This window comes from Balaenoptera musculus, chromosome 4, assembly GCF_009873245.2.
Source record: "Balaenoptera musculus isolate JJ_BM4_2016_0621 chromosome 4, mBalMus1.pri.v3, whole genome shotgun sequence".
NCBI classification, from domain to species: domain Eukaryota; kingdom Metazoa; phylum Chordata; class Mammalia; order Artiodactyla; family Balaenopteridae; genus Balaenoptera; species Balaenoptera musculus.
Window position 1 is genome coordinate 80194221 of NC_045788.1, and position 11507 is coordinate 80205727.

Here is an 11507-nt window from a genome sequence, read left to right on the forward strand (position 1 = left end):
ACTTGGTGATTGGAAGTCTAAGGTGCCCTTTGGGATAATTGCTTCCATGGAGTGATGAGGACAGAGGACAGCTTGCTGGGCTTAATGGAGGGTGAGGGTGGGCAGGAGGTGGTAGCAGAGTCATGCCATACCCAGAGCTCTGGGGTTATTGTTACTCGGAGGTAGCCAGAGTTCAGTACTTGTTTACAAAGTGCAGACCTCTCTCTCCAGTAGTTTGGTGACAAAGTGAAGGAAAACAGAAGCACACCTGAAGACTTCTCCGTGGAGAAATAGAAATGGAAGATGAACAGATGGGTGCCAGAGAAGGTAATTGAAGATAGCTGTTGTGGGTTTCTTTGGAGATGGAAAGGAGTAGGGCCAAGTCAAGTTGAAGGGTTGGCCTTAAAAGGGAGGAGCGGGGACTTCCCTGGTGGTCTAGTGGCTAAGACTCTGCACTGCCAATGTAGGGGGCCCAGGTTCGATCCCTGGTCAAGGAACTAGATCCCACATGCAGCAGCTAAGAATTCGCATGCCGCGACGAAGATCCTGCGTGCCAAAACTAAGACCCAGCGCAGCCAAATAAATAAATAAATATTAAAAAAGGAGGGGTGAATCTTTGTACTTAATATACGAAGGAAGAAGAGGGTATATGAAAACAGTCATTTAAAAGCAAAAAAGAAAAGAGATGGAGATGATTATGTCAGAGAGGTGGTGATCTTTGAAGGAGGATTGTGGTTATTTGTGTATATCCATGAGGGGTGTGGAGGGGTGGGACTGGGGAGATAGGAGCTTGAACTGAAAAACTGCCAGAAGTTCCTGTTGTTTTTTTTGCAATAGGCTTCCTTTTTTTTTTTTTTTTTTCCTGTTCCTCCATCACATGTGAGGCAGGTGATAGCCAACTCAAATCTCCCAAGTGTGCAACTGCAACAACCAGGTCAGACTGATTAAACTCTTAATTCTAATTCTAAATTTTTTAGGAAGAAACAATTTGACTAGTTTCTTTTAGTTCAGATGTTCGTTCTTAATCCAATCAGGCATGACTAAAAGGAGCCCATACCTCGGAGCATTTCACGGCAGTCATTTCCCAGAGGAGGTGATAAGGTAGTACACCAGGAGCTTCAGTGCTGGTGGGATAGTTTTAACCAATATAGTGAAACCAGTAAGGATGGAAACAGCGGATGAATGGCTGATGGTTGTAATAACAACGATGATCATGATTAGATAACTACTGGAGCTGGGGTTTGGGGGTTTATCCTGAGGGTTTCTATGGATCAGCGAATGGAAGAAAGCATGAGAGGCTATTTTTAAAAGGACTGTTTTAGGATATATATATATATATATATATATATATATATATATATATATTTTTTTTTTTTTTTAAGGAAAAAGGGGAAAAAAAACCACACCAGGGAAAAGAGGAGTTTGGAATGAGGAAATGAAAAGGGAAGGCAGCCCACTTGACACCAGATATTTTTGGCTAACCTCCATGACCAGGGCAGAGATCTCTTCCCTGGAGGTGGGCAGTGCTCACCCAAGATGTGCAGTCACACCTGGGATGGAGCATTCCAGAAGCCAGGGTATAGTCTGCTAAGTTCAGAAAATCTGAACAGATTAAAATGATGCTAGGCATTAATGTGGCTTTGCTCAGTGAATTTCCTTCCTTCAATTAACAGGATTACTATCATTGTTATTAAATTAAATTATTTCATGTGTGAAGAAACCAATTTTCAAAAATCAAATTGCCTTACTGAGTGTTTTCTGGGCCAAAGTCATTGAAGACCAGAGTTCTAAAGATGATAACAAGGGACTTCCCTGGTGGTCCAGTGGGTAAGACTCCATGCTCCCAATGCAAGGGGCCCGGGTTTGATCCCTGGTCGGGGAACTAGATCCCGCATGCGTGCCGCCACTAAGAGTCTGCATCCCACAACTAAGAAGTCCGCATGCTGCAACTAAAAGATCCCGCATGCTGCAACAAAGAACCTGCGTGCCACAACTAAGACCTGGTGCAGCCAAAATAAATTACCAAAATTAAAAAAATAATAATAAAAAAAGTAAAGATGGTAACGAAAAGGCAACCCCAACATCCAGGTATGTAAACAAGATGATGGGAGACCCATGTACTCTACTCTGCACAACTACTGTGTTCCATTTTCATGGCATGTGTATCAGAGTCTACATGAATATTGAGGGCTCGTCACTGTGGGCACACCTGTTATGCTCCTCCTCGGAAACATAGTCACAAATGGGTTGAGACCCTTTCATAAATGAAGGGCAGGGAGGAAGCTCTAACTTTAGAAGTAATTCTACTTAAATATTTATGATGAGTTTCAAGTCACTGAGAATATTAGTTCTTAATGAGAACATCGATAGGTCTATAGCTCAAATGAGGTGAAAGCCACTACTAGTTTTGTAATGCATCAGCTTAAATGGTCCACTGACACAAGTCCACACTTGACTTTCTTCGTTATGCATTACCAAGGAGAAGAAATAAATCTCAGCGTGAGGTTTGCTGGAGCAAAATAATTCACCTCAGTGGTATCTCTGTTCCCCTAAACTTCATTCTTTCCTTGACGGCTGTATCAACACACACTGATCATCTTTGACTGCAAAGTCAAGACTTGAATGGATTTAACTTCTTTTCATAGGAAACTTCTTAAGTGGAGACTTTTTGTGCCTAACACTTTACCGTCAGTTGCTAAAGACGTTGCTTAACAGTGTTATAATTATGTATGAGTTCAAAGCCAATTTAAGATCGAGTATCCATCTGGATATAGGTATGCTGTTAAGTATATATAGTTTGCCTTCAGTTGATAAGAAGAGTCTCGTCCATTGTTTTTACTTTTCATCATGCCTTTGAAGCCGAATCCGGCCTCTGTTCCCCAGCACCGAATTAAATCTCAGAGACAGAGTTTTGGACAAAGTAGAAAAGAATAGCTTTATTGCTTTGCCAGGCAAAGGGGTCCACAGCGAGCTAAAGCCCTCAAAACTCTGTGTCCCCACCTGGAGGGGGTAGTGAGGAGTTTATAGTAATGGTTCAAAGGGGGCGTGGTCAGCTCGTGGTCATTCTTCTGATTGGTTGGTGGTGAGGTAAGTGGGAGGCAGCATCATCATCCTTCCGGTTCCAACTGGTCTGGGATCTACTGCTTGTGGGCAGCATACCGTTAACTTCTCCCACCTGGTGGGGCTTCCGTATCTGCACAACAGCTCAAAGATACTGTTTTGTGTATCCCCTGAGGGGAGACCAGGACCTTGACCCAAGGCTGCACTGTTGTTCCTCTTCACTGCTCCTCCCTTGTCTCTGCATCTCCTCCCTTCCCTAATTAGCATCTGTTTGAACCTGCCCTTGGAACTCAGGGAAGGTCCTGGAGGCTGAATGAAGCCTATTTCCTACAAACAAGAAATGGGTGTTCCCTTTTCTCCACACCCTCTCCAGCATTTATTGTTTCTAGATTTTTTGATGATGGCCATTCTGACCCGTGTGAGATGATATCTCATTGTAGTTTTTTTTTTTTAAAATTAATTAATTAATTATTTATTTATTTTTGGCTGTGTTGGGTCTTCGTTTCTGTGCGAGGGGTTTCTCTACTTGCGGCAAGCAGGGGCCACTCTTCATCGCGGTGCGCGGGCCTCTCACTATCGTGGCCTCTTTTGTTGCGGAGCACAGGCTCCAGACACGCAGGCTCAGTAGTTGTGGCTCACGGGCCTAGTTGCTCTGCGGCATGTGGGATCTTCCCAGACCAGGGCTCGAACCCGTGTCCCCTGCATTAGCAGGCAGATTCTCAACCACTGCACCACCAGGGAAGCCCATCATTGTAGTTTTGATTTGCATTTCTCTAATGATTAATGATGTTGAGCATTCTTTCATGTGTTTGTTGGCAATCTGTATATCTTCTTTGGAGAAATGTCTATTTAGGTCTTCTGCCCATTTTTGGATTGAGTTGTTTGTTTTTTTGTTATTGAGCTGCATGAGCTGCTTGTAAATTTTGGAGATTAATCCTTTGCACTGTTGGTGGGAATGCAAATTGATACAGCCACTATGGAGAACAGTATGGAGGTTCCTTAAAAAACTAAAAATAGAATTACCATATGACCCAGCAATCCCACTACTGGGCATATACCCTGAGAAAACCATAATTCAAAAAGAGTCATGTACCAAAATGTTCATTGCAGCTCTATTTATAATAGCCAGGACATGGAAGCAACCTAAGTGTCCATCAACAGATGAATGGATAAAGAAGATGTGGCACATACATACAATGGAGTATTACTCAGCCATAAAAAGAAATTAAATTGAGTTATTTGTAGTGAGGTGGATGGACCTAGAGTCTGTCATACAGAGTGAAGTAAGTCAGAAAGAGAAAAACAAATACCATATGCTAACACATATATATGGAATCTAAGAAAAAAAAAAAAGGTCATGAAGAACCTAAGGGTAAGATGGGAATAAAGACACAGACCTACTAGAGAATGGACTTGAGGATATGGGGAGGGGGAAGGGTAAGCTGAGACAAAGTGAGAGAGTGGCATGGACATATATACACTACCAAACGCAAAATAGATAGCTAGTGGGAAACAGCCGCATAGCACAGGGAGATCAGCTCGGTGCTTTGTGACCACCTAGAGGGGTGGGATAGGGAGGGTGGGAGGGAGGGAGACGCAAGAGGGAAGAGATATGGGAACATATGTATATGTATAACTGATTCACTTTGTTATAAAGCAGAAACTAACACGCCATCGTAAAGCAGTTATACTCCAATAAAGATGTTAAAAAAAAAAAAAAAATGGGGGACACAGAAAGGCTTTTGTGCCCAGGAGCCTATGAGCCTTTTGTGCATGGGGTCCTGCTTGGTATCACTCACGATTGATTTCATTTAAAGAAGACCATACAATTAATACTTGTTAAAAATAAGGACATTATACTTTCCTCCTCTTCTGACATTTTCGAGAACATCTCTGTCCAATAGAACTTCCTGAGATGAAGGAAATGCTCTATGTTTGCACTGCCCAGCACAGCCCCCATGAGCCACAGAGGGCTACTAAGCACTTGACATGTGACCAGTATTCCTGAGAACTAAATTATTAATTTTCTTTAAATGTGATTAATTTAAACTTCAATTTAAGTAGCCACATTTGACTACTTAGCACTTGAAATGTGGCTAGTGTGACTGAGGAACTGAATTTTTAAATTTAAATTTAAATAGCCTCGTGTGGCTTTTGTCTTCCCCATTGGACAGGGCAGATGTAGAGTATTTTCATCATTGCAGGAAGTTTTATTAGACATTTTGGTTCTAGATATAAAGTTCTTCAAGAGCAGGGAGCGATTAGTTGTCTCTGTAACCCTCATTCCCTAAGGTGGTGTGAAGAACTCACTCATACATGCATTTATTGCCTGATCAACTCCTTAATAGGAAGGCCTGCTTCTTGAAGGGCCCATTTTTCATTTCTGGCCTTTGATTCATTATAAAATGTACTTCTAACTCTTGCAGTTCCTTGCTGCTTTAGGATTGCTGTATTTCTCCTCCTCGGTTCTTACCCGGCTATTAGAGCTGGTTTCAGCCATGCAGTCGGATGTCTTTGCTAGTTTGCTCTGTCCCATTCCTGATAGAAGGAAGTAATGAATTAAAAACAAACAAACAAACAATTTATAAAAACAAGTGTAGTATGTTAATCAGAGTACATAAATTCAGAGTATGATTTAAAGAAAATCTAATATTTAGATACAGGGGTACCTCTCAGGACGCTTTATATGTAATGAGTCCCTGCATAATCTAATTCTAATTTTTTGCAGGGCATGTTAATTAGAATGAAACCTCCCTGAATTAACATGGGTTTCACAATGTTTTTGTGCTTCCGGTCTTCAAGAAAGCTTGGTATTCAAAGTCCCTGAAAGATGTCTGACTAGCCTGTTATTTGCCCAGCACATAAAGTTTTCTCTCTGAAGATGGTTGAAATGTGCTTTTCTCCACACGGAGAGGGAAGTTTGAATGAAATGAGAGGGAATCATCACCCTCTGCTATGGCTACATGGACACATGGATCAGATTCAATCACTGTTTTATAAGTGTGCTATGTACTGTAAAGCTGTGTTGAGTTAACATCTATAAGAAAGGGTATGAGTCTTTTAAAAGAGGTCATACTAGATCAGAGATCATGGTCAGAAACAAATTTACCAAAGGGGGTCAGTGAGAATAGCTCACTATACAGAGTGGTTTATAGCAAGGGCTATACTATTAGTAAGTCTGTTTGAATTTGAATCCCAGATTACTAGGGGTGTGACCTTGGACCAATTACTTTTTGTCTGTGTGCCTCAGTTTGGTCATCAATAAAATGAGGATGTTAGCAATACCTATACTATAGGGTCATGTGACAATTAAAAGAGTAAGTTCTCAAAAAAAAAAGAACCCTATTTATTATTACTACTACAAACTATTATTATTATTATTACCTTCCAGCTACACTTGACAAGGAGTAGAGAGTCTTAGAACACATTAATTAGATTGAGTCAGAGAAACCACCAACTAAGAATGAACAGTTAGGCTGTTTATCACAGACTAGAGAAATCACGTTACTGCAATAAGCAAGGGGGAAAGAATCTGTAGAATCCTTTTCATGGCAGGAATACTTTTATGCATCCAGTTCATGTCTTGTCAGTGTCTTGCCAGTGTAATTCTCTTTGTAGTGGAAAGCCTTCCCATTGTGCATTCTGTGTGTGGTTGTCTCGTCTCCTCTGTTCTTCCTTTCCTCCCAACGTTATTTCCTGGATCAGGGATTGAGCTGAAGAGCTATACTGTAAATTCTAAGGTGGCAGCACACAGGTGATTTGTGGTACTGAGGGATTTCTGAATCCCTTTACTCTTCATAGCCACGTTACATGAACACACTGGACTTATCCCCAGTTCCAGGCATAGGAGATCTGTAAGTGTCCTCAGACCCACACTTTAGGACTTGCTATGAGCTAATCTAACCCTTGTGTTTTGCCTCCGTTTAGGAAATGGAAATTTCTGGTTTGTTGGTTTTAACCTAGTTCTCCTTCTTCCCAGCTCCCTGCATTGTAGCTTTGACCTTGATTTCTGAAATGCCTTCCTGGCAGAAGGCTTTCTTCCAAGAATTCAGTGACGGGGGTTCTCCTACATTTTAGTGGCCTCTTTCCTGTCTGGGCTTCTGCATATAGCCCACCCTAAATTCCTTATCACTTCCTTCCCATTTCATATTGGAACCCTTGGTACCCCTCATATTGGGGTCTACTGTCTGTTGCTCTGACAGGAAATTGCTACAGTCCATAAACATTATGCTTTATGGGAGGCATTTTCCTCAAGTCTGCTCTGCCTGGTGAGGAGGGAAGTGTTCGGTCTGGTTCCCTTTCATTGGCTCACCCGGTCCATGGGCTTGGTCCCACCCATGCCATGCTCAGGATGTCTGACCAGAGACCCTCAGTGAAAGTATACACGTTATTTTTTCATTCTACTAATATTTATTGTGCATCCACTTTGTACTATTCTAGACACGGGAGATACTGCAGAGAGCAAAAAAAGTCTCATCCTCCTGAAACTCAGATATCAATATTTTTTGGGCATGTGTGATTTGATTGGGAATTTTCTACACTGTGTGGATGCCAATTTGTAGAGATTTTTGCAGTGCATATAACCTACTTAAAAATATTCAATATAATATTTAATAACTGTAAGAATTCACTTTTAACTGTCCTATGTTGTTTATAATGCACCACTTTATTACTGTAGTTACCAAGTTCAACTAGATAGGTGTGTGTGTGTGGCAGTGGTGAGGAGTTCTGGCTGATTATATTCATATTTAATAGAGTCTGATTGGTCTAAATGTCCAATCAACTATGCACATTCAAAAGACAGAAATTTTCTCTCGTGGTAAAGTAGTAGTGTGTCTTTTTTAAATAAAATATTATATAATATTTGTTTTAGGTTAATATCCAATATTATCAGTTTAGAAGGTTCTATATATCAAATGCAGTAAAAAATGCTTATCTCACCCCCAAAAGGATGAACATGCATGCACATTTATATTGTATATTATATGCAAACCACTCATGCATTAGCATCTTCACCGTAGATTATCGAGGGTTCTGCAAGAAACTCTTCTTTTATTCAAACTGAACCAGCAGACAGAAATCTCAGCTAATGGTTGTATTTCAATGATACCTAAAATAATTGGTTTGAAATTCAACAAGGTAACTTTTGTCTTCCCTAACATCAGTCAACTATATAATCTGAGTTTGCTGGTTCATCATCATCGGGATGGAGGTGGTTGTGTTAAACCAGCTGTCATGTAGTAGGTACTCATGTGTTCAAACTACTGAATAACTGTTGCATTTGAATAGAACCCGTGCATCATACTGTTCTTTAAAAAAAGTGTAAAATACACATAACATAAAATTTACCATCTTAACCATTCTTAAGTGTACAGTTCAGTGGCATTTAAGTGCATTCACATTTTGTGCTGCCATCACCACTTTTTTTTTGGCTGCGCAGCTTGTGGGATTTTAGTTCCCCAACCAGGGACTGAACCCGGACCCTCGGCAGGTTTATCCATGTTGTAGCCTGTGTCAGAATTTCCTTCCTTTTTAAGGCTGAATAATATTTTATTGTATGCATGTACCACATTTTGTTTATCCATCCAGTTGTCAACGGACACGTGTGTTCCTTCTACCTTTTGGCTACTGGGAATAATGCTGCTAAAAACATGGGTATGTAAACCTCTCTGAGTTCCTGCTTTCAATTCTTTTGGGCATATACCCAGAAGTGCAATCGCTGGATCATATGGTAATTCTATGTTTAATTTTTTGAGGAACTGCTATACTGTTTTCCACAGCAGCTGTACCATTTTACATTCCCTTGAAGAGTACACAAGAATTCCAATTACTCCACATCCTGCTGACATTTGTCATCTTTTTTTTTTTTTTAAGTTTGCAAGGACTTTTTTTTTAATTTTTATTTTATATTGGAGTATAATTGATTAACAATGTTGTGTTAGTTTCAGGTGTACAGCAAAGTGATTCAGTTGTACATATACATGTATCTATTCTTTTTCAAATTCTTTTCCCATTTAGGTTATTACAGAATATTGAGCAGAGTTCCCTGTGCTATACAGTAGGTCCTTGTTGCTTATCTATTTTAAATATAGCAGTGTTTACATGTCAATCCCAAACTTCCAATCTATCCCTCCTCCCCACCCTTCACCCCTGGTAACCGTAAGTTCATTCTCTAAGTCTGTGAGTCTGTTTCTGTTTTGTAAATAAGTTCATTTGTATCATTTTTTTTAAGATTCCGCATATAAGTGATATCACGTGATATTTGTCTTTCTCTGTCTGACTTAATTCACTTAGTATGATAATCTGCATGTCCATTCATGTTGCTGCAGATGGCATTATTTCATTCTTTTTAATGGCAGAGTAATATTCCATTGTGTATACGTACAACATCTTCTTTATCCATTCATCTGTCGATGGACATTTAGGTTGATTCCATGTCTTGGCTATTGTAAACAGTGCTGCAATGAACACTGGGGTGCACTTATCCTTTCGAACAATGTTTTCTCTGGATATATGCCCAGGAGTGGGATTGCTGGATCATATGGTAGCTCTATTTGTAGTTTTTTAAGGAACCTCCATATTTTTCTCCATAGTGGCTATACCAATTTTATTCCCACCAACAGTGTAAGAGGGTTCCCTTTTTTCCACACCCTCTTCAGCAGCACTTATTGTTTGTAGACTCTTTGATGATGGCCATTCTGACTGGTGTGAGGTGATATCTCATTGTAGTTCTGATTTGTATTTCTCTAATAATCAAGGATGTTGAACATCTTTTCATGTGCCTCTTGGCTATCTCTATGTCTTCTTTGGAAAAATGTCTTCTGCCCATTTTTTGATTGAGTTGTTTGTTTTTATGGGTGTGAGGTGGTTTTGATTTGCATCTCTCTAATGATTAATGATGTTGAGCATATTCTCACGTGCTTATTGGCCATTCATATCTCTTCCTTGAAGAAATGTCTATTCAAGTCTTTTTTTAATTACATTGTTTTGTTGTTGTTGACTTGTAGGAATTTATTATATATTCTAGATATTAACCTCTATCAGTTATATGATTTGCAAATATTTTCTCCTATTTGGTATGTTGCCTTTTCACTCCGTTTACTGTGTCCTTTGATGCACAGAAGTTTTAAATTTGGTATAGTCCATTTCATCTAACTTTTCTTTTGTTGCCTGTGCTTTTGGTGTCATATCCAAGAAGTCATTCCCAAATCTAATGTCATGAAGATTTTCCCCTCTGTTTTTATCTCAGCATTTTATAGATTTAGCTTTTACATTTAGGTCTTTGATGCATTTTTTAATTAATTTTTGTATATGGTATAAGGTAAGGGTTCAACTTTATTCTTTTACATGTAGGTATCCAGTTTTCTGAACACCATTTGTTAAAGAGACTGTCCTTTCCTCACTGAATGGTCTTAGCACCCTTGTCAGCAATCATTTGGCCAAATGTATTAGGATTTATTTGGGCTCTCTGTTCTATTTCATTAGCCTACCTGTCTGCCTATCTTTTAGTACTACACTGTTTTGATTATTGTGACTTTGTAGTAAGTTTTGAAATCGGGAAGTGTGTGACCCCCAACTTTGTTTTTCTTTTCAGTATGTTTTGGTTAGTTGATGTCCCTTGAAATTCCATATGAATGGATTTTTATGTTTCTGCAAAAAATATTGTTGAGATTTTGATAGGGATTGTGTTGAATCTACAGATCACTTTGAGTAGTTTTGGTACCTTAACAATATTAAATATTCCGATCCATGAACACAGATGTCTTTTATTTATGTGTGTATTTAATTTCTTTCATTAACATTTTAAAATTTTCAGTGTATAAGGCTTTTGCCTCCTTGTTTAAATTTATTCCTAAATATTTTATTCTTTTTGATGATATTATAAATGGTATTTTAAAAAAATCCTTTTTGGATTGTTCATTGTTAGTATGTAGAAACACAACTGATTTTTGCATGTTGATTTTGTATCCTGCAGTTTTACTGAATTTATTTATTAATTCTAAGTTTTTAAATGAAATCTTCAGGATTTTTTACATATAAGATTATGTCATCTGTGAACAGAGATGGTTTTACTTCTGCATTTCTAATTTAGATGCCTTTTATTTTTCTTACCTAATTTCTCTGGATAGGACTTCCAGTATTATGTTGAATAGAAGTGGTGAAAGCAAGTATCGTTGTCTTGTTTCTGATCTTGGAGGAAAAGCTTTCACTCTTCCATTATTTTTTTTAATTAAAAAATGCTTTATTGATAAAAAATACTAACCATTAACCATTTGCAATAGTAACATCAAAGATCACTGATCACAGGTCACCATAACAAATATAATAATAATGAAAAAGTTTGAAATATTTCGAGAATTACCCAAATGTGATGCAGAGACATGAAGTGAGCAAGTGCTGTTGGCAAAATGGCACCAATAGAGATACTCAACACAGGGTTGTCACAAACCTTCAGTTTGTAAAAAAAA

General features: G+C 38.9%; 1 non-coding gene across 1 annotated transcript; it reads left to right on the plus strand.

Moving 5' to 3' along the window:
- Window positions 1-403: 403 nt before the first annotated feature.
- On the plus strand, window positions 404-476 carry TRNAG-GCC. Its single transcript has one exon. It is a non-coding gene; the product is annotated as a tRNA-Gly (tRNA).
- Window positions 477-11507: the final 11031 nt, after the last annotated feature.